This window comes from Macrotis lagotis, chromosome X (genome assembly GCF_037893015.1).
Source record: "Macrotis lagotis isolate mMagLag1 chromosome X, bilby.v1.9.chrom.fasta, whole genome shotgun sequence".
NCBI lineage: Eukaryota > Metazoa > Chordata > Mammalia > Peramelemorphia > Peramelidae > Macrotis > Macrotis lagotis.
Window position 1 is genome coordinate 74,978,216 of NC_133666.1, and position 23,814 is coordinate 75,002,029.

The window sequence follows — 23,814 nt, forward strand, 5'->3', positions numbered from 1 at the left end:
GGTCAAGTCAATGAGACCACAGCAAAGAGATAACCAGCAAAAACAAAATGTTCTCTCTGTCTCTCTTTCTCTTATTCTTTGAACTCAGCCAACAAAACTGAAGTAAGTGAAGTCCAGAAAAAAAGAGAGAATCAGGAGATGCCCCTCTGGGCCCTCTTTGCTTCTCTGTTCCCAATCAGCAAGTCCAGAACAGAAGGAGACCCTCTCTGTCTCCTGGCCCAGGAGGCAAGACTACTGCTGCAAGAAGACCACCAGGAAGGGAGATAGAGAGGAACTTATCTTTCCTTTATTTCTCTCTCCAGCAAAGAGATGTCCAGGGTGTAAGTATGGGGAAGGATAACTAGGGGAAGATTCTCTTTTATAGGGACAAGCCAATGAGACTGCAGCAAAGAGATAATTGGCAAGGTATTCTCTGTCTCTGGACTTGGCCAACAGGACTGTAGTAAGTCCAGAAAAGGGAGAATCAAGAGATGTCCCCCTGGACCCTCTTTGTTTCTCTGATCCCAGTTAGCAGGTCCAAGGACAAGAACAGAAGGAGACCCTCTCTGTTCCCTGGCCCAGGAAGCAAGACTGCTGCTGCAAGAAGACCACCGGGAGGGAGATAGAGAGGAACTTATCTTTCCTCTCTTTCTCTCTCCAGCAAAGAGATGTCCAGGGTGTAAGTATGGGGGAGGATAACTAGGGAAAGACTCTCTTTTACAGGGACAAGCCAATGAGATCATAGTAAAGAGATAACCAATATGAGGTGGAAAGATATTCTGTCTCTCTGTCTCTGGATGCAGTCAACAAGACTAAAGTTCAAAAAAAGACAGAGAATCAGGAAATGCTTCCCTGGGTCCTCTTTGTTGCCTTAAACCTAGTTAGCAGATCCAAGGACAAGAACAGAAGGAGTCCTTCTCTTTTCCCCTGGCCCAGGAGGCAAGACTACTGCTGCAAGAAGACCACCAGGAGGAAGATAGAGAGGAATTTAAAAAAAATTTCCCCTCTTTCTATCTCCAGCAAAGAGATGTCCAGGATGTAAGTATGGGGGAGGGTAACTAGGGCAAGGCTCTCTTTTATAGGGACAAGCCAATGAGACTGCAGCAAAGAGATAACCAGCAAGGGTAAGGTATTCTCTCTCTGGACTCAACCAACAGGACTGTAGTAAGTCCAGAAAAGAGAGAATCAAGGGATGTCCCCCAGGACCCTCTTTGTTTCTCTGATCCCAGTTAGCAGGTCCAAGGACAAGAACAGAAAGAGACCCTCTCTGTTCCCCTGGTCCAGAAAGCAAGACTACTGCTTCAAGAAGACCACCAGGAGGGAGGTGGAGAGGAACTTATATTTCCTCTCTTTCTCTCTCCAGCAAAGAGATGTCCAGGGTCTAAGTATGGGAGGGGGGGTATATCTAGGGGAAGATTCTCTTATAGGGACAAGCCAATGAGACCACAGCAAAGAGATAACCAGCAAGGGCAAGGTATTCTCTGTCTCTGGACTCGGCCAACAGGACTGTAGTAAGTCCAGAAAAGAGAGAATCAAGAGATGTCCCCCTGGACCCTCTTTGTTTCTCTGATCCCAGTTAGCAGGTCCAAGGACAAGAACAGGAGACCCTCTCTGGTCCCCTGGTCCAGGAAGCAAGACTGGGGCTGCAAGAAGACCACCAGGAGGGAGGTAGAGAGGAACTTATATTTCCTCTCTTTCTCTCTCCAGCAAAGAGATGTCCAGGATGTAAGTATGGGAGAGGATAACTGGGGGAAGACTCTCTTTTCCAGAGTTAAGCCAATGAGACAACCGACAAGAGGAAGATATTCTCTGTGTCTCTGTCTCTCTGTAGCTCTTTCTCTCTTTGTCACTCTGTCTTCCTCTCTCTCTGTATATCTGTCTCTCTCTCTCTCATTCTTTCATTGGATTCAGTCAACAGGACTGTAGTAAGTGAAGTTCAAAAAGAGAGATGCCCCCTCAATCTCAGTCAGCAGGTCCAAGGACAAGAACAGGAGACCCTCTCTGTTGCTCTGGCCCAGGAAGTAACACTACTGCTGCAAGAAGACCACCAGGAGGGAGGATAGAGAGGAACTTATCTGGGCCAGGGTGTAAGTATGGGGGAGGATATGTAGAGGGAAGATCCTTTTTTCCAGGGTCAAGCCAATGAAAGTACACCAAAGAGATAACCAACAAGAGCAAGATATTCTGTCTCTGTCTGCCTCTGCCTCTGTCTCTGTCTCTCTGTCTCTATTGTTCTCTTTTTGTCCCTCTCTTTTTCACTGGTTTCAGCCAACAGGATTGTAGTAAGTGAAATCTAGAAAAGAGAGAGAATCAGAAGAAACCCCCTGGACCCTCTTTCTCTGAACATGAACATAAGGAGACCCTCTCTGTCTCCCTGACCCAGGAGGCAAGACTATTGCTGCAACAAGACCACCAGGAGGGAGGTAGAAAGGAACTTACCTTTATTCTCTTTTTCTCTCCAGCAAAGAAATATCCAGGGTAAGTATGATGGAGGACAACTAGGGGAAGACTCTTTTCCAGGGTCAAGCCAATGAAACCACAGCAAAGAGATAACTAGCAGAAGGGAAAGATATTCTGTCTCTGTCTCTCTCGACCTCCCTCCTTCTCTCCTTTTCTCCAGCCAAAAACATGACTAGCCTGTGAGTAGTTCAGAGGGGAGCACAGGGAAGACTCTCACTTTTTCAGTATCAGACCAGTAGGTAACTCAGCAAGAAGATGGGCTGGAAGAGGAAGATTCTTTCTCCACATCTTTGGCAGATTCAGCTAGAAGAAACCTGACTTTGAAGAGAGTTCCAAAACACAGGTATGAGGAGACCTCCTTATTTCTGGGCCTTGCCACTGCATTCCAGGGAAATATGATGGTAGTCTCTCCCTCAAATCTGTTTCTCTCCCTCTCTCTTGCAAAGCTACTGCAAAGAGATATCTAGTGTTTAAGCAAGAGGGAAGACTTTATCTTTTCTATGGTCTGGCCAATGCAAGTTAGAAGGAGTTAACCAGCTTGAAGAAGTTGGCATAGAAAAGCCAGGAAGTTGGCTGAGTTGTCCCAGTTACCCTTAAAATAGCATTAAATCTGGCCTCCAAAAAAATCTAGGCTCTAGCAGCAGAATCAACAGAAAGATAAATGAAACAATTTTCTTACTCAAGGTAACTTAGAAGCATTGTTGGAAAAAAATCTGTCTCACTTGGGCAAAAGAGGAGTGCAGCCCAGTTCAGGTGATGTCACCGCAAGCCAGCAGTAGGCTTCTTTCCAAGCAACCATGACCTTGTAATATTCACTCAGCAGGCTTTTGGCACAGCAGGATAGCTGTGAGGCCCTAGCGCTAGAACCCAGACCACCCCAGCACAGTTGGCAAGCCACCAGCATTGTGGCTTGAAACCAATGATTATCCCCAGTGCAAGAAACTTGAAACAGTGCCCCCTGTCTACCTGGAACAGAGCTCAATTTTAAAAATCATGAAATAGGCTGTAAAATGAGCAAAAGAAAAAAAGTCCTGCCATAAAAAGCTACTGTGGTGATTGGGAAGATCAAAATGCAACCTCTGAAAAGAACAGCAACGTCACAACACCCACATATGAAACTTCAAAGAGGAATATGAATTGGTCTCAAGCCCAAAAATTCTCTAGGAAAAACTTAGGATTTTAAAAATCACATAAGTAGGGGAGAAGAACAAAAAGTCAACAGCTCAGAAAAAGAAACAACACCTTAAAATTGACTAAATAGGAAAGGAGATACAAAACATCACTGAAAAAAATCATTCCTAAAAATAAGAATTGGGCAAGTCAGTACTAAATGACTCTATGAGACAACAAAAAAACAACCAAAAAATCAAAAGAATGAAAAAGGAGAAAAAAGGTGAAATATCTTATTGGTAAACAACTGACCTGGAAAAATAGATCCAGAAGAGATAACTTAGTAATTATTGGAGTAACTGAAAGTCATGATCCAAAAACAAGCCTGGACATCATCTTTCATGAAATTATCACCAAAAATGCCCTGACATTCTAGAACCAGCCGTGGAAATAGAAATTGAGAGAATCTACTGATCACCTCCTGAAAGACATTCCAAAATGAAAATTTCCAAAAATATTATAGTGAAATTACAGAGCTCTCAGTTCAAGGAGAAAATATTGCAAGCTGAAAAAAGAAAACAAACCAAAAAAAAAAAAAAAACCAATTCAAGAAGTCACTGTCAGGATTGCACAATATATAGCAGTTTCTATATTAAAAAATCAGAGGCTATCAAACACGATATTCCAGAGGACAAAAGAGCTAGTATTCCAACCCAGAATCACGAAGCCATCAAAATTGAAAAGCAGTGGACATTCAATGAAATAGAGGATTTCAAGCATTCCTGATAAAAAGACCTGAGCTGAAAATTTGACTTGCAAAAAGACAAGACTCAAAAGGCACATTATGAGGTAAACAAGAAAGAGAAATGATAAGGGATTAAACTGTTTATATTCCTACTTAGGAAAATGATACTTCTAAATCCTAAAATCTTTTTCATGGTTAGAGCAGTTAGAAGGACTATAGAGAGACAGAAGACTTGGGTGCCAGTGGAATATGATGAGATGATGATCTACAACATTGGAGAAAGGAATGAGAAGGGTGCAAGAAAAAGACTGCACTGGAAAAAGAGGAAAGGGAGAGGTAGAACAAAATAATTAGTCTGACATAAGAGTTATAAAATAGGTTTTACAGTGAAGGGGGAGGTTGGGGAAAGGATGTGAACCTTATGCTCATCATAACTGGTTTTTAAGAAAAAATAACATACACACTCAGTTGAGTATAAAAATTTATCTTATACAGGAAAATAGGAAGGGGAGAAGAAAGGAAGAGTCACATGTTTTAGAATGGGTAGGGTGAAAGAAGAGAGTAAGATAAGGGAAAAATAGGATGGAGGGAAATAAATAGTTTGCTAATCATTATGGTGAAAATTTTTTTACAAGTTTATCTGATAAAGACCTGATTTCTCAAATATTTCAAAAAGCTAAATTAAATGGATAGAAATAAGATTCATTTCTCAATTGATAAATACTCAAAGGGATATAAACAGGTAGATTTCAAACAAGCTATCTATTGTCATATGAAAAAATGCTCTAAACCACTTTTGAACTGGGAAATGCAAATTAAAACAACACTGAGCTATTACTACATCTATCTCACTTAACAGAAAAAAGAAAATGACTAATGTTGGAGGGGATGTGGGAAAATAAAAACATTAATGCATTATTGATGAAGTTGAATGTTGATTCAATCATTCTGTAGAGCAATTTGGAACTATGTCCAAAGGTTTATAAAATCATGCATACATATACTTTGATCAAGCAACACCATTACTAAGTCTGTATACCAAAGAAAAAAGAAACAAAAATTTTTATAGGAGCTCTTTTAGTGGCAGCAAAGAATAGGAAACTGAGTAGATGTCTGTCAGTTAGGTAATGGCTGAACAAGTTGTTGTATATGACTGTGTTTGAATAATATTATGATTTCAGAAATGACAAGCAGAATGTTCTCAGAAAAATATGGAGTTAAATGAACTGATGAAAAGTGAAATGAGCAGAACAAGGAGAATGTTGTACACAGTAACAGCAACATTGTGAGCTATTCTCAGCAATAGAGGGATTGGTTAAAGACTGAAGGATTTATGATGAAAGTGCTGTCCAGATCCAGAGAAAGAAGTGGTAGAACCTGAAAACAAAAGATACTTCTTTGCTTTCGTTATATTTCTAGGGAAGATACTTCTTTACTTTTGTTATTTTTCTAGGGTAATTTTTCTTTGTGTTTTCTTTCAAAACGTGAATTACATGGAATTTTTTCATGTGATTTTTTTTTTCCATAACTGTGTTTATAAAGCTAAATCAAATTGCTTACCTTCTTGATGAGATAAAGGAGGGGGAAAATTTGGTACTCAACATTTTAAAAAAGAACATTAAAATTGTTTTTACATGTAATTGGGAAAAATAAAATAAATTACAAGGGAAAAAACAAATGATGAGATGAGCAGATAGATATATTTGGAAAAACTAAAAGATTTAAATGAACTAATGTTAAATGAAGTGGGTAGAATCATATGTATACAGTAACAACTACATGTTCAATGATCAACTATGACTAACTTTGCTCTTTTCATCGAATCCAAGAAAACTCCAAAAGACTCGTGATTAAAAATGCAATCCATGTCAAGAGAAAAAACTGATAGACTGAATTCAGATTGAAGCATGCTATTTTTACTTTGATTTTTGCAAAGTTGTTTTTATTTAATCTTCTATTTCTCTTTTTTCTTTCACAATATAATTATTATAGAAATGTGTTTTAAATGATTGCAAATATATAACATTTATGATAATTAACTGTTTTAGGAAGGGGAGAGAGGAAAAAGATAAAATTCAGGAAAATGCAATCTTGTAAATATGAATATGAAAAATTGCCTTTATGTATAATCGGAAAAAATAAAATGCCACTTAAAAAAGAGGAAGATTCTTTCTGTTTCTCTCACTGGACTAAGCCAAGAAGCCTAAAATGATGACCAAAAGAAATAAAAAAGTTAAAAAAAAGGATACACCCTAGGAACTGAAAGAACAGGTTAAATGAAGCCCCTGTTTTGTTTCCATCATTTGACTGAGAAAGTCAAAGGACAAAAGTCAAAGGAGGTCTGTCTCTCTGTCTGTCTCTCTCTCTGTCTGTCTGTCTGTCTCTCTGTCTCTCACTCCCCCCTCCTTTCACCTTCTTCTTTTTCTTCTTCCTACACACTCTTCACACACCCAGTAAGAAGCCTGACTGATGACAGTATAGACACAATAAGGTGTGACTCTTTATTTCTTAGTATTGTCACCAAATTGAAGGAAATTATGAGCAGGTAAACAGTCTCTCACCCATATGTCATGTTATCCTTCTTTACTGCAAAACTTTATCAAACAGATTAATTATGAATACAAAAGAAAGAAGATTCTCTTTTCATCAGTCAGACCAATAGAACCCCAGCAAGGAAATGACTTTCTTTCTCCCTCTATTGATCTTTTTCTCTGCATCTCTATTTTTCCTCTTTCTCCTCTGATTGTGAAGAGAGAACAAGAACAGGTATAGGGAAACATGTTACCTGATTAGAGGAATTTCAGAGGAGATAAAAAGTCTCTCATTCATATTTCTTTCTCTAAACTATACCGAATAGATTACAAATGTACGAAGAAGAGATTTTTTTTCTTCCGAGTAAGACCAGGAAGGAAATGGTACTCTGGAAGGAAAAAAGATTGTTCTTTTTTCCTCTTTCTATATTCTCCCCCTCTCCCCCCACACACTATTTCTTTGCTTTGTCAACATATTAGGAGAAATTATGATGAAGTCTCCCTCTCATATTTTTTATCATCTATGTGAAGAGGTCAGAAGATTCTTCTTGCTTAAGTAAGACCTGTATGAACCTTAAGAAGGAAATGACAGACTGGAAAGGAAGATTGTCTTTGCTGTTTTCTTCCTTCCTATAACTTTCTTTCTGCCTTCTTTCCTTTATTTAATTGATTGATTCTTTGTTTTCTCTTTTTCTCTCTTTCTCTTGTTCTCCATTCCTCCCACTCTTTTATTTCTCTCTTATCCTCCTCTTCTTCCTCCTCCTACAAACTCATGGTCAGACTAATTAGCAGAAATCTGACTTTGAAGACATTTTCAGAAAAGAGAAATGGGGAAACCCTGTTTATTTCTTTACCTTGTCACCTGATGGTAGGAAATTATGAATAGAGTCTCATCCTTATGTCTTTTCCCCTCTCCATCAAAACTATACCAAACAGCTGATCAGTATATGAGAAGAAAGAAGATTCTCTTTTCACTGGTAAGGCCAGTAGAGCCATAGCAAGGAAATGACCTGCTGGAAGAGGAAGATTTTCTTTCATTTTTCCTCTCTGTCTCTTTCTCTCTTTTTCCTCTACCACCTCCACACTGCCTGTAAGCCCCATTGCCAGAAGCCTGAGTGTGAAGGCAATATGAAGAAATGGGTAAGGGCATTTACTTTTGGGGGACTCTTTTGCCAGGAAGCAAGACATCTCTCACCCATATCTCTCTCTTTCCTACAGAAATGTGTGAACATACAGGAAGATTTTTGCTATTCCACAGATTGACCAATAGAACTGAAGCTAGGAGATGACTCAAAGATAGAGATGCTCTCCCTCCCCCCCTCCCCCTCCTTTCCCACAATTTCTTCCTTAGTACTACTAACAGACTCCTTATCTTCATAAGAATCAGGTACGGGGAGACGCTCTTTATTTCTTGGCCTTTTTACTAGATTTTAAGAATTGACGAGGAAGTAAAGAGTCTCTCACCTGTATGTCTTTCACTTTTTCTTTTGTCATCTATCTTAGAAAATTCCAGGAAGGAGATAACCAATTTGTGAGCTACAAAGAAGACTTTTCAAGACTTTGTACAATTGAAATGAATCTAGAAGATGACTATCACAATGCTCTCTGTACCACCACCACCCATCTGTCTCTCTTTTTGCCTGACTTTCAGCTCCTTTGCCTTTCTCTTCATCGATCACCCCATTGGAAGATCCAATTATCAGGAGTCTAACATTCAAGACAATATCAAGATACAGGTATGTGGAAAATCTTTCTTTCTTTGCTTTGTCAACTAATTCTGAGTAGTTATGATGAGGTAAAGAGTCTCCCTCCCATATCTCTTTTTTTTTCTCTTTTTTCCAGCAAAGATATTCCAAATGAACAATTTTACACAATGACAAACCAGAAGAGAGCCATTTTCTTAGCTTCTTCATTTCTCTGTTTCTTTCTCTCTCAATTTTTTCTTTATTCCTCTCTCTTTCCCCCCTCCCTCTCTCTTTCTGTAATTTTTTTCTCTCTGTCTCCCTCTCCTCCTGTCTCTCCCCCCCTCCTCCTCTTTCTTCTTCCTCTGATTCATATACTTTCTTGCCTAGTTCAATTAGTGGAAGCCTGACATTGAAAAGTCAGGTACTGGAAAATATTCTTTATTTCTTCACCTTTTTAATAGATTATAGACATTGTTTTTTGGTTTGGTTTTTTTGTTTTTTTGGTGGGTTTTTTGCAAGGCAGTGGGGTTAAATGGCTTGCCCAAGGACATACAGCTAGTTAATTATTGTCTGAAGCTGGATTTGAACTCAGGTCCTCCTGACTCCAGGGCCAGTGCTCTATCCACTGCTCCACCTAGCCAGATTATAGACATTGTTGAGGAAACCGTCTCTCACTTTGTATATCTCTCACTTTTTCTTTATTCATTTCTCTTACAAAATTACAGGAAGAAAATAACCAGTTTGTGAGTAAGAAAGAAGACTTCCTTTTCCAAAGTTTATCCAATTGAAATGAATCTAGGAGATGACTGGCTCAAAGACAATAATTTTCTCTATACATCTCTGTCTTTTCTCCCCCCCCTTCAATTTCTCCATCTGTTTTTCTGCCTTTATTGTCCCCTTACTCTTCCTCTAGATCCTTCACACCATTGAAAGCCTCAAGTAGCAGTAGTCTGCCATTCAAGAAAATATCAAGACACAGGTATGTGGAAAACCTCTATTTATTTGCTTTATCACCAGATTGGGAGAAATTATGTTGAGGCAAAAAGTCTCCTTCCTATGTCTTTTGTTCTTCTTCAGTCCAGCAAAAATATACCAGAACACTTTACTAAAAAAGAAGACAGTGTATAAAGAGAACGGAAGATTCTTTTTGCTTAAGTGAGACCTGTATGACCCCACAAAGCAATGACTGGCTGGAAGAGGAAACTTGTCTTTGCTTCTTCCTTTCTTACTTCCTTTCTTCCTTTAGTTCTTCCTTCTTTTCTTTTTCTCTCCTTTCTCCTATTCATCCTCCCTCCCTTCCATCTTTCTCTTTTTCTCTTTCTGTCTCTCTCAACCTCTGTTTATACCCCTTCTACCGCTTTTTTGTTGTCCTGCTTACCACTGGAAGGACCACTTAGCAGAAATCTTTCAGACTTTCAAAATATCAACATACAAGTATGGGGACATCGTCATTATTTCATTTCTTTGTCAGTAGAATTCTTGAATTGAGGATAATGTCAAAAAGTCTTCTATCCATATCACTGTTGTCCTTCTCTTCAGCAAAACTACACCAAACAATTTTTACTGCTGTTTTACTGGTGTTTGTGACAAAAGATTTATTTCTAAAATATAGAGAACTGTGTCAAATTTATAAAAAAAACGATTCATTCCCCAATTGACAAATGGCCAAAGGATATGCAAAGACAATTCTTAGATGAGGAGATCAAAGCAATCCATAGCCATATGAAAAATTACTCTAAATCATTAATTATTAAAGAAATGCAAATTAAAGCTTCTCTCTGAGGTCCCACCTCACATCTCTCAGATTGGTCAATATGACCAGAAAGGATAATGATCATTGTTGATGGGGATGTGAAAAATCTGGGACACTAATGCATTATTGGTAGAGCTGTGAACTTATCCAGCCTTCTTGGAGAGGAATTTGGAATTATGTCAACAGGGCAATAAAACTGTGTATATGCTTTGATCTAGCAATACCACTACTGGGTCTATACCTTGAAGAGATCATGAAAAAGGTCAAAATCCAACATGTACAAATGTATTCATAGCTGCTCTGTTTGTAGTGGCAAAGAATTGGAAATTGAAGGGATGCCCATCAGTTGAATGGCTGAACAAATTGTGGTATACGTATATGATGGAAGACTACTGTTCTATGAGAAATCCGGAGGGATGGGATTTCAGAGAACTCTGGAAAGACTTGTGTGAATTGATGCTCAGTGACATGAGCAGAACCAGAAGAACATTGTACACCCTAACAGCAACAGGATGTGATGATCAACCTTGATGGACTAGTTAATTTCATCAGTATGATAATCAGGAACAATTTTAGGGGATCTGCGATGGAGAATCCCATCTGTGTCCAGAAAAGGAACTGTGGAGTTTAAGCAAAAATCAAAGATTATTATCTTCAATTTTTAAAAGTTGTCTTATTGTATTACATAATTTTGCTATCTCTAATGTTTTCTTTCTTCCTAATGGATCTGTTTCTTCTCTAAACACATTCAATTTTGTTCTATGCATATCATGAAAGCAAAAGTAAGGTCAGATTGCCTTCTGTTTGGGGAGAGATAAGGGAGGGGAAAAAATTATAAAATTCAGAACTTTGCAAAAATAAATGATTGGTAGAAACTATCATTGTACATCATTGGAAAACAAAATATTTAATTAAACAAAACTAAATCAAACAGATGATAGTGTATGAACAGGACACAAAATTCTCTTTTCCTAAGTGAAACCTGAATGACCCTAAAAAGAATAAGAGGCTGGAGGGAAATCATTGTTCTTGCTATTTTCTTTCTTCCTTCTTTCCTTACTCTTTTTTTCTTTCTTTCTCCCTACCTTACTTTTTTCTTACTTTCATTTCTGTCTTTCTTTCATTCTCTCCCTCTTTCATTCATCACCAGACAAATTAGCAAAAATTTGGCTTTGAAGACATTTTCAGAAAAGAGAAATGGGGAAACCCTGTTTTTCTCTTGGCCTTGTCATCTGATGGTAGGACATAATGAAAAGTAATCTCTCATCCTCATGTCTTTTTCTCCTCCCTACATCAAAACTATACCATACCAAACAGATGACCAGAGTATCAGTTAGGCCAGTAGAACCTGGACAAGGAAATGAATTGCTGAAAGAGGAAGATTTTTTTTCATTTTCCCTCTCTTTCTCTCTTTTTCTTCTTCCTCCTCCACACTACCATTAAGTTCCATTACCAAAGCCTGACTGTGAAGACACAGGTAAATAGATTCACTGTTTCTGGGCCTTTTTACCAGCTTACAGGATTTTATGAGGAAGCAAAATATCTCTCACCCATATCTCTATTTTTCTCTATCTTTTCAACAGAATTTCAGCAAATGAAATGATGAATGTGTGAACATACAAGAGTTTGTTCAATAGGAAAAAAAACTAGGAGATGACTGGTTCAAAGATGAAGATCCTCTTTGCTCCCTTTCCCCTCTTTCTCAACTTTCTAACCAAGTTCAATTAGCAAAAGCCTGACATTGAAGGCACTTTGTTTCTTTTTTTTAGGTTCTTTTTTTTGCAAGGCAAATGGGGTCAAGTGGCTTGCCCAAGGCCACACAGCTAGGTAATTATTAAGTGTCTGAGACCAGAGACTTGAACCCAAGTACTCCTGACTACAGGGTGGGTGCTTTATCCACTGCGCCACCTAGCCACCCCCATTGAAGGCACTTTGGAGAATCAGGTACAGGGAGACACTCTTTATTTCTTGGCCTTTTTAGGATATTTTGGGAATTGATAAGGAAGTAAGGAGTCTCTCACCTGTATATCTCTTCCTATTACTTTATATTCATATAGGGAAAGGAAAAAATGATGTGTGACCAAGAAAAAAGACATGTATTTCCAGAGTTGGTACAATTGAAATGAAATGACTGGCTTAAAAACAACAATACTCTCTGTACCTACATACCTGCCTACCTACCTACCTCTGTTTTTATCTCTCTAGTCTCTCTCTCCCCTTCATTCTGTCTCCCTAATTGACTTTCTTTAGTCTCCTACTTCTTCCTTTTCATCCAACCCAACAATGGAAGGCCCACCTAGCTCTAGTCTGACATTGAAGACAATATCAAGACAAAGGTATGTAGAGATTAGCTTTCTTTCTTTTGCCTTGTCATTAGATTGAAAGAAATTATGATGAGATAATCATTCTAACTCCCATATCTCTTTTTTCCTTCATTTCAGCAACACTATGCCAAACAGATGGTGAATGAACAGGTCAGATGCCTCTATTTCCCAAATTGAGATCTGTATGACTTCAAAAAGGATTGAAAGAGGAAGAAATTCTTTGCTTCAATCTTTCATTCTTTATCTCTTTTCATAACTCCCCTCTCTCCCCTTCTTCCTCTTCTTCTTTTCCCACAATTTCTTGCATAGGTCACTTAGCAGAATCCTTATATTGAAGACACTATGAAGACTCAGGTATGGGGAGACACTATCTCTTTTTTTAGGTTTTTGCAAGGCAAACAGGGTTAAGTGGCTTGCCTAAGGCCACACAGCTAGGTAATTATTAAGCGTCTGAGTCCGGATTTGAACCCAGGTACTCCTGACTCCAGGGCCAGTGCTTTATCCACTACGCCACCTAGCCGCCCTGAGACACTATTTCTTGACCTTCTTAGCAGATTTTAGAAATTGATGATGAAGTAAAGAGTCTCTCACCTGTATATCTCTTGCTTTTTCTCTTGTTATCTCTCTTGAAAAAATTACAGGAAGGAGATAACCAATATGTGAAGAGCAAGTCCAGTTTGTCCAATAAAATAAATGTTAAGAGATGACTGGCTCAGAGACAAAGATCTGCTCTGTCTCTGCATCTACCTCTCTATCCTTCTCTCTTTGTCTCTGTCCCAGGCATTATCTGTTTCTGTCTATGTCTCTTTATTTCTCTTTATCTTTCTGTCTCTCTATGTGTCTCTATCTTTGTTTACCTCTGTCTCTCCTTCCTCTCTCTCTCTCTCTCTCTCTCTCTAAGTTGTTCTTCCTCTTTTCCCATAATTTCTCACCTAGGTCAATTAGCAGAATCCATACATTGAAGACACTAAGAGGAATCAGGTATGGGGAGACACTATTTCTTGACTTACTTAGCATATTTTATAAAATGGTGATGAAGTAAAGAGTCTCTCACCTGTATGCATCTCACTTTTTCTTTATTCTTCTCTCTTGGAAAATTACAGAAAGGAGATAATATGTGTGAGCAAGAAAGAAGATTTGCAATTCAAGAGTTTGTCCAAGAAAAGCAAAGTTTCAAGATAAGTGACTCAAAGAAAAAGATCCACATTGTCTATGAATCTGTCTCTCTGTACTTCTGTCTCTATCTCTCTCTTTCTCTTTGTCTCTATTTCTCTATCTCAGTGTCTCTGTCTCTCTCTAAGGCTCTGGCTCTATCTCTATGTCTCTGCCTGTCTCTCTTACTTTGTGCCTTTTGGCTCTCTCTCTTCTTCCTCTCTATCCTTCACCCCAGTGGAAGGCCCAGTTGCCAGAAGTCTGACATTTAAGATAATATCAAGGCAAGGTATGTGGAGAATCTCTTTTATTCTTTACTTTCTCATCAAATTGGGAGATGTTATGATGAGTTAAAGAGTCTCCCTCTTTTATCTCTATTTTTTCCTTCTTTCAAGAAATCTATAACAAACATATGATAGTGTTTTAAAAGGACAGAAAACATCATATCCCACAACGAGGCCTCTATAACCTTAGAAAGGAAATGACATACTGGAAGACGAAGATTTTCTTTCTTACTTTATCTCAACTATTTTCTTTCTTTCCTTCTTTCTTTCTCTTTTCCCCCTCTCCACCTCTCAAGAGCCCTCTATCTCCCTCCCTCTCTCTCATGTCTTCCTCTTTTCCCACAGTGAAGAATCAGGTACAGGGAGACACTTGGCCTTCTTAGCAAATTTTACAAATTGATGATGAAATAAAGAGTTTCTCACCTGTATGTATCTTGCTTTTTGTCTTGCCATCTTTCTTACAAAATTACAGGAAGGAGATAACCAATGTGTGAGCAAGAAAGAAGACTTGCAAGCCCAGAGTCTGTCCAATAAAAACAAAAACTATGAGATGACTGGCTCAAAGACAAAGATCCTCTCTGTCAATAAATCTGTCTATCTTTCTGTCTCTGTCTCTCTGTCTCTCTTTCTCTCACTATCTCTCACTCTATTACTGTCTTTCTGTCTCTGTTTTTCTCCTTCATTCTGTCAGTCTCCTACTTGACTGTCTTTGTTCTCTTCTTTCTTTGCATCCAATAAGCCATTGAAAGACCCACTTAGCATGAGTGTAACATTCAAGACAGTAAGGCACAGGTATGTGGAGAATCTTCTTCTTTCATTGTTTTGTCTTCAAATTGGGAAAAATTATGATGAGTTAAAGAGTCTTCCTCCCATATATTTTTGACTTCGTTGCAGCAAAACTATGCCAAACAGATGACAGTGTATAAAGAAAACAGAGGACTCTCTTTCCCAAAGTGAGATTTATATGACCTCAGAAGAGAAATCACAGACTGGAAGATTTTCTTTTCTCCTTTCATTCTCTTTCTTAACTTTTATCTTGCTCTTTCCCCTCTCTTTCTTCCCTTCTCTATTCTGTTTTGTTCACTTTGTTTCTACCTCTCTCCATCTGTCTCTCCTCTGTCTCATTCTCTCTCTCTGTCTCTCCCTCCCTCCCTCTCAAATTCTCATTACTTCTCAAACACTCATTACTTCTTGGCATATTTAGCACATTCTTAGCATTGATGGGGAAGTAACAAGTCTCTCACCTGTATGTATCTCGCTTTTGCTTTTGTCATTTCTCTTGCAAAATTGCAAAAAGGAGATAACCAGTGTGTTGAGTCCGGGGGAGGGAACTCAGGCCGACATCAATATGATGCATAAGCTGGTTCGTTTATTGATCACAGGATACATACTTTTATACTCTACATTTACGTAACCAATTACATAAGCGTTTTAGCAAGCATTTTTTTCACATGCATACCTTGTGTATGTTTTAGGTGATTGTTTTGAGAACCAAACAGTGTTCTGATAAACAGAGTGAAGATTGTTTTGAGAACCAAACAGTGATTTGATAAACAAAGTGCAGAAGGTAATTATCTCAGAATGCGCTATCTATCTGAGCCTGGGAATATACCTCATTAGCTCAGACATGCAGCTACTCCCTTATCTAAGCTCTGAAGTACATCTTGCTAGTTAAAGCATATAACTATTTCTGTGTTAACCCTTCATAGCTCTTAGCCTGGCACATATATGACACAACACCAGTGTGCGAGCATGAAAGAAGATGGCAATCCCAGAGTTTGTCTGATAAAACCAAAGCTAAGAGATGACTGACTCCAAGACAAAGATCTGCTCTGCCAATGAATCTGTCTCTCTGTCCTTCTGACTCTGTCTCTGTGTCTTGTGTCTCTTTATCTCTTTATCTCTTTCTTTCCATCTCCCTCTCCCTCTCCAACTCCATCTCCATCTCTATCTGTGTCTCACTTCTTCTCCCTCTTCCTCTTTTCCCACGATTTCTTTCCTAGGTCAATGAGCAGAATCCTCACGTTGAAGGCCCTGTCAAGAATCAGGTACGGGGGGACACTCACTACTTCTTGGCATATTTAGCACATTTTTAGCATTGATGCGGAAGTAGCGAGTCTCTCACCTGTATGTATCTTGCTTTTGCTTTTGTCATTTCTCTTGCAGAATTACAGGAAGGAGATAACCACTGTGTGAACAAGACTCACCTTTCCAGAGTTTGTCCAATAAAACCAAGGCTAAGAGATGGCTGACCCCAAGACAAAGATGTGCTCTGCCAATGAATCTGTCTCTCTATCCTTCTGACCCTGTCTTTGACTCTAGCTGTGTCTGTGTCTCTCCCCCTCCCTCTCCCTCCCCCTCCCCCTGCCTCTCTCTGTGTTTGTGTGTGTGTGTGTGTATGTGTGTGTGTCTTACTCTTCCTTCTCCCTCTTCCTCTTTTCCCATGATTTCTTTCCTAGGTCGATTAGCAGAATCCTCACATTGAAGGCCCTGTCAGGAATCAGGTACTGGGACACTCACTACTTCTTGGCATATTTAGCACATTCTTAGCATTGATGGGGAAGTAGCGAGTCTCTCACCTGTGTGTATCTCGCTTTTGCTTTTGTCATTTCTCTTGCAGAATTACAGGAAGGAGATAACCACTGTGTGAACAAGATTTGCCTTTCCAGAGTTTGTCCAATAAAACCAAAGCTAAGAGATGGCTTACTCTAAGACCAAGATCTGCTCTGCCAATGAATCTGTCTCTCTATCCTTCTGCCCCTGTCTTTTTCTCTAGCTGTGTCTGTGTCTCTTTATCTCTTTCTCTCCATCTCTCTCTATCTCCCTCTATCTCACTCTCTCTCCATCTCCCTCTATCTCACTCTCTCTCCATCTCTATCTATCTCACTCCTCCTTCTCCCTCTTCCTCTTTTCCCATGATTTCTTTCCTAGGTCGATGAGCAGAATCCTCACATTGAAGGCCCTGTCAAGAATCAGGTACGGGGAGACACTCACTACTTCTTGGCATATTTAGCACATTCTTAGCATTGATGCGGAAGTAGCGAGTCTCTCACCTGTATGTATCTTGCTTTTGCTTTTGTCATTTCTCTTGCAGAATTACAGGAAGGAGATAATCACTGTGTGAACAAGACTCCCCTTTCCAGAGTTTGTCCGATAAAACCAAAGCTAAGAGATGGCTGACTGCAAGACAAAGATCTGCTCTGCCAATGAATCTGTCTCTCTATCCTTCTGACTCTGTCTTTGTCTCTAGCTGTGTCTGTGTCTCTTTATCTCTTTCTCCCCCCCATCTACCTCTACCTCTCTCTCTCTCTCTCTCTCTCTCTCTCTTTCTCTCTCTCTCTCTCTCTCTCTCTCTCTCTCTCTCTCTCTCTCTCTCTCTCTCTCTCCTCCTTCACCCTCTTCCTCTTTTCCTACAATTTCTTTCCTAGGTCGATTAGCAGATTCTTCACATTGAAGGCCCTGTCAAGAATCAGGTACGGGGGGACACTCATTACTTCTTGGCATATTTAGCACAATATTAGCATTGATGTGGAAGTAACGAGTCTCTCACCTGTATGTATCTTGCTTTTGTTTTTGTCACCTCTCTTGTAATAATCCAGGAAGGAGATAACCAGTGTGTGAGCATGAAAGAAGATTTGCAAGTCCAGTTTATCTGGTAAAACCAAAGCTAAGAGATGCCTGACTCCAAGACAAAGATCTGCTCTGCCAATGAATCTGTCTCTCTGTCCTGACTCTATCTTTGTGTCTAACTGTTTCTGTGTCTCTATCTCTTTCTCTCCATCTCTCTCTCTCTCCATCTCCATCTCCATGTCTCACTTCTTCTTCCTTTTCCTCTTTTCCCACAATTTCTTTCCTAGGTCGATTAGCAGAATCCTCACATTGAAGGCCCTGTCAAGAATCAGGTAGGGGGGGGGACACTCATTACTTCTTGGCATATTTAGCACATTCTTAGCATTAATGGTGGAAGTAACGAGTTTCTCACCTGTATGTATCTTGCTTTTGCTTTTGTCATGTTTCTTGCAAAATTGCAGGAAGGAGATAACCAGTGTGTGAGCATGAAAGAAGATGGCAATCCCAGAGTTTGTCTGATAAAAACAAAGCTAGGAGATGTCTGACTCCAAGACAAAAGATCTGCTCTGCCAATGAATCTGTCTTTCTGTCCTTCTGACTCTGTCTGTGTCTCTCCCCCTCTCCCTCCCCCTCTCTTTCCCCCCTCTCTCCCCCTCTCTCCCTGTGTCTCAGTTCTTTTTCTCCCTCTTCCTCTTTTCACACAATTTTTCCTAGGTCAATTAGCAGAATCCTTACATTGAAGGCCCTGTCAAGAATCAGGTACGGGGGGACACTCATTACTTCTTGGCATATTTAGCACATTCTTAGCATTGATGGGGAAGTAACGAGTCTCTCACCTGTATGTCTTGCTTTTGTTTTTGTCATTTCTCTTGCAATAATCCAGGAAGGAGATAACCAGTGTGTGAGCATGAAAGAAGACTTGCAAGTCCAGTTTGTCCAGTAAAACCAAAGCTAAGAGATGCCTGACTCCAAGACAAAGATCTGCTCTGCCAATGAATCTGTCTCTCTGTCCATCTTTCTCTGTTGCTCAGTTTGTCTCTCTCTCTCCCTCCTCTTTGCTTTGTCTTCCTGTCTGTTCTTCCTCTCCTGCTTCTTCTTTTTCATCCAACTCAACATTGGAAGTCCCACCTATCAGGAGTCTGACATTTAAGGCAATATCAAAGCACAGGTATGTGGAGAATAGCTTGCTTTCTTTGCTTTTTCATCAGAATGAGAGAAATTATTATGAGATAGTCTTCCTCCAATATCTTTTTTTCCCTTCTCCCCAGTAAAACTATGTCAAACAGATGACAATATATGGAGAGGACAAAAGACTATTTCCCAAAGTGAGAACTGTATGATCTCAGAAAAGAAATGAGAGACTAGAAGAGAAAGATTTTCTTTCCTTCTTTGGTTCATTCTTTCACTCTTAAGTTTTTTCTTTCTCTTTCTCCTTCTCTGTTTGTTTCATTTACTCTATTTCTGGCTCTCTCCCCTTGTCTCTGTCTCTCTCTCCCTCTCCTACTTTCTTTCTCTCTCTCTCTCTCTCTCTCTCTCACTCACTCACTCACTCTTCTTCTCCCTCTTCCTCTTTTCTCACAATTTCTTTCCTAGTGAATTAGCAGAATCCTCACATTGAAGGCCCTGTCAAGAATCAGGTGGGGGGGGGGACATTACTTCTTGGCATATTTAGCACATTCTTAGCATTGATGGGGAAGTAACGAGTCTCTCACCTGTATGTCTTGCTTTTGTTTTTGTCATTTCTCTTGCAATAATCCAGGAAGGAGATAACCAGTGTGTGAGCATGAAAGAAGACTTGCAAGTCCAGTTTGTCCAGTAAAACCAAAGCTAAGAGATGCCTGACTCCAAGACAAAGATCTGCTCTGCCAATGAATCTGTCTCTCTGTCCATCTTTCTCTGTTGCTCAGTTTGTCTCTCTCTCTCCCTCCTCTTTGCTTTGTCTTCCTGTCTGTTCTTCCTCTCCTGCTTCTTCTTTTTCATCCAACTCAACATTGGAAGTCCCACCTATCAGGAGTCTGACATTTAAGGCAATATCAAAGCACAGGTATGTGGAGAATAGCTTGCTTTCTTTGCTTTTTCATCAGAATGAGAGAAATTATTATGAGATAGTCTTCCTCCAATATCTTTTTTTCCCTTCTCCCCAGTAAAACTATGTCAAACAGATGACAATATATGGAGAGGACAAAAGACTATTTCCCAAAGTGAGAACTGTATGATCTCAGAAAAGAAATGAGAGACTAGAAGAGAAAGATTTTCTTTCCTTCTTTGGTTCATTCTTTCACTCTTAAGTTTTTTCTTTCTCTTTCTCCTTCTCTGTTTGTTTCATTTACTCTATTTCTGGCTCTCTCCCCTTGTCTCTGTCTCTCTCTCCCTCTCCTACTTTCTTTCTCTCTCTCTCTCTCTCTCTCTCTCACTCACTCACTCACTCTTCTTCTCCCTCTTCCTCTTTTCTCACAATTTCTTTCCTAGTGAATTAGCAGAATCCTCACATTGAAGGCCCTGTCAAGAATCAGGTGGGGGGGGGGACATTACTTCTTGGCATATTTAGCACATTCTTAGCATTGATGGGGAAGTAGCGAGTCTCTAACCTGTATGTATCTTGCTTTTGTTTTTGTCATCTCTTTTGCAGTATTACAGGAAGGAAATAACCAGTATTTGAGCATGAGAGACAGAGACACACACACACACATATGTACACAGGCATATACAGAGAGAGAGAGAGAGAGAGAGAGAGAGAGAGACTGGCCAATAAAAGGAAAGCTAGGATGATTAGTTCCAAGAAAAAGATCCATTCTGTCAATGCATTTGTCTCTCTATCCTTCTCTCTCCCCTCTCCCTCCTTCCCTCCCTCTATTCTTTCAGTTTTGGGGTTTTTTTCCTGTCCATTGCTATTTTCCTGCTTCTTCCTTTTCATCCAACACAACATTGGAACACCCACCTAGCAGGAGTCTGACATTTAAGAAAATATCAAGACAGGTGTATGGAGATTCCCTTTCTTTGATTTGTCATCTTATTAGTGATGATAAGATAATGAATCTAATTTCCAACTGTTTTTTCCTTATTTCCAGCAAAACTAACCCGAACAGGTGACAATGTATGAACAGGTTAGAAGACTCTGTTTCTCAAAGTGAGACATGTATGACCTCTAGAAGGAAAATGATAGGCTGAAAGAGAGATTTTCTTTCCTTCTTTCTTTATCTCTTAGCTTTTTTCTTTCTGTCTCTTTCCCCTTTCCCTTTCCTAACTGTCTCTTTCTCTATATCTCTCTATCTTGCTTTCAGCTTCTGTTTCTAGTTTGTTCTCTCTCTCTCTCTCTCTCTCTCTCTCTCTCCTCTTTCCCTCTCTCCTCTTCCTCTTTTCCCACAATTTCTTGCCTAGGTCAATTAGCAGAATCCCATCTTTGAAGACACTATGAAGACTCAAGTATGGGGAGACATACTTTGTTCCTTGACTTTTTAGCAGATTTTAGAAATTGATGATAAAGCAAGGAGTCCCTTACCTGTATATCTCTTGCTTTTTCTTTATTCATCTCTCTTGCAAAATAACAAGCAGGAGATCACCAGTGTGTGAGCAACAAAAAAGACTTGCAATTAGAGTTTGTCCAATAAAGGAAAGCTAAAAGATGATTGGTTCCAAGACAAAGATCTGATCTGTCAATGCATTTTCCTCTCTATCCTTCTATCTTTGTCTCTCAGTTTCTGTCTCTCATTTTCTCTCTTTCTCTCATTCAGGCTAGCTCTCAAAGGACTTCCAGGGAGGAGCCAAGATGGTGGCATGAAACTAACATGCACCCAGAGCTTTTGCCTACCAAAGATAAACGAAGCCTCTACTCTAACATTCAAGTACACATCACACCAAGAAAAAGAGAAGATTAAAAGAAGCTTTCAATGTAGACATCATGGAGGATCTTCAGTGAAGGTCTGTCTCTTTGGGGGAAAAGGGGAAGTAAAGTCCAGGAGGTGGGAGAGTGGGGGAAATGAGTGAGAAACTTTTAGCCACAGTGCAATCCTAGTCCCAACAGCCTAACAATAGCAGAGGTCTCCACAGCTAGATAGCAAGCTGCAGGAAGGACTCCAGCCCCAAAGTCTGAACCCTGAGAATACAGGACTGGGTTGGGAACAAACCATTGTTAAGTCAGATCATGGATATAAAGGAGGATTAAAAACTTCTGCAAAAGCAAGGCCTGGACTGCATAGGCAACATCTTGGCCAGCAACAAGCCAGGAATCAGACCCTAGCCCCAGTAAAGTAAAAACTTGGCTCAGTACTCCCTACGCAATGCAGGAACAGAACTAAAACAGCAAAGATGAACAAAAAAGCTAAAAGAATGTTCACTATAGAAAACAACTTCACGGACAAAGATGACAGCACTGCCATGTCTGAAAAAGAAAGCAGAGAAAAATCACTCACAGGAGAAGTATCAAAATAGTCTATAGATTGGACTCAAATAGAAAAACTCAGTGAAGAGCTTAAGAAAGAATTTAAAACCCAAAGAAGAGAGGAAGAAGAAAAATGGAAAAAAGAAATGAAAGTCATGCAGGAAAATTGTGAAAAGTTGACCAAAGAAAACAACTCCATTAAAAGTAAAAATAATCAACTGGAGAAGGAAACACAGAAGTTAATTGAAGAAAATAAAGCCCTAAAAATTAGAACTGAACAAATAGAAACCAATGAATCTGCAAGATTATAAGATTCCATCAAACAAAATTAAAAGTCTGAAAAAATTGGAGAAAATGTAAAGCCTTTTAGGGAAAATGAATGATCTGGAAAATAGATCCAGGAGAGACAATCTATGAATCATTGCACTACCAGAAAGCCTGGACCAACAAAAGAACCTGGAAAACATCATGCTGGAAGTTATAAGGGAAAACTGCCCAAATCTACTAGAACATGATAACAATATAACCATTGAAAGTATCCACAGAACCCCTCCAGAAAGAAACCCCAGGACAGAAACTCCCAAGGGAATAGCCAAATTCCAGAAAGGAGAATATTGCAAAGAGCAAAAAGAAAACAATTCATATATAAAGGAGAAACACAATCATACTCACACAGGCCTATCAGCCTCAACATTGAAGGACTGGGAAAACTAGAATAACATTTTGGAGAGCAAAGGATCAGGGATTACAACCCAGAATGTACTACCCTGGAAAGTTCAGCATATACTGTCAGGGAAAAAGATGAATGTTCAACAAAATAGAGGACTTCAAGAATTTCCAGATAAAAAGATCAGAACTGAACAGAGAATTCAATCACCAAATACACAACTCAAGAGTTCCATTAAAAAAAGTAAAAGAGGGGGCAGAGCCAAGATGGCGACAAGAAGGCATTGAGTCTTAGGAGCTCTCTGATAAAACTCATAAGCTAAGGACTCTAACTAAACTTTCGAGAGACAGAACCCACAAAGGGACCTAATGAGGCAGTTCTCCTACTCAAGGTAACCTGGAAAAAAGCAGAAAGGCTCTGCTCCCCAGGGTCGGAGGGGAGGCCCACCAGAGGGGTGGCCCACCAGAACGAAAGAACTTCAGCCTCCTGGAGGCAGCCCCAAGGAGCTGGGAGCCGCAGCTCACAGCAGTGGGGGAGTCTCCTGAGCTGCACCCCAAGGAGTACCAGGCACAAAGTGGGGTACCTCTGCCAGAGCGAGCACGTGGAGCCCAGCCCTCAGGACACACAGCCAGCAACTTGGTCTTTCCACAGCCCAGACCTAGAAACAGAAGCAGGCGGAGTGGGTAAGCAGATGCCCCCAGGGCATGAGCACATTGAGCTGAGGGAGGGGAGTGAAAAGAGAGAGAGACTGCTGAGCTCTGTCCTCTGCCTCTGGAACAGGACTCTGGGGCTCTGACCACATTCAGATCCTGATCGCAGTCTAGGCCCCCCCCCATAGAACAACAGGGTCCCCCCCACCTCGGCCCATGGCAGAGGGGGGCGTTTATGGTCATTCACAGACCAGGAGGGAGGACAGAGCCTCACACACTGAGACCCTTGTGGGAGTGTCCCAAAAGCTCAGGAAGCACCCCAAAACCAGGACCAGGCTGGGAAAATGAGCAAGCAGAGAAATAAGAGGAAGACTATTGAGAAATATTTTGCAAATGAGCCCAAGAAGGATCAAAACACTCAGTCTGAAGATGAGGAAGCACGAGCTCCTGCATCTAAAGACTCCAAGAAAAACAAAAATTGGGCTCAGGCTATGACAGAGCTCAAAAAAGACTTTGAAAATCAAAT

The 23,814-nt window shown here is 39.9% G+C and overlaps 2 long non-coding RNA genes across 12 annotated transcripts in view; both read left to right on the forward strand.

Annotated features, from left to right (window-relative positions):
• The window catches only part of LOC141497734 (uncharacterized), a 73,787-nt gene extending 62,538 nt beyond the window's left edge, over positions 1–11,249 (forward strand). For 2 of the 11 annotated variants that reach the window (XR_012471427.1, XR_012471426.1), the window contains 2 exons: positions 89–2,782; positions 5,476–6,487. This is a non-coding gene — a long non-coding RNA (uncharacterized LOC141497734). Of the gene's footprint in view, positions 1–88; positions 2,783–3,123; positions 4,399–5,475; positions 6,488–8,043; positions 8,213–8,328; positions 8,562–9,235; positions 9,254–9,423; positions 9,490–9,587 lie in introns of those variants that run through there. The other 9 variants (XR_012471428.1, XR_012471429.1, XR_012471432.1 and 6 more) reach the window with 9 other exon arrangements.
• Positions 11,250–17,329: 6,080 nt separating this feature from the next.
• LOC141497979 (uncharacterized) lies at positions 17,330–18,134 on the forward strand. The gene is made up of 3 exons (XR_012471503.1): positions 17,330–17,496; positions 17,623–17,925; positions 18,055–18,134. It is a non-coding gene; the product is annotated as an uncharacterized LOC141497979 (long non-coding RNA).
• The last annotated feature ends 5,680 nt before the right edge of the window (positions 18,135–23,814 follow it).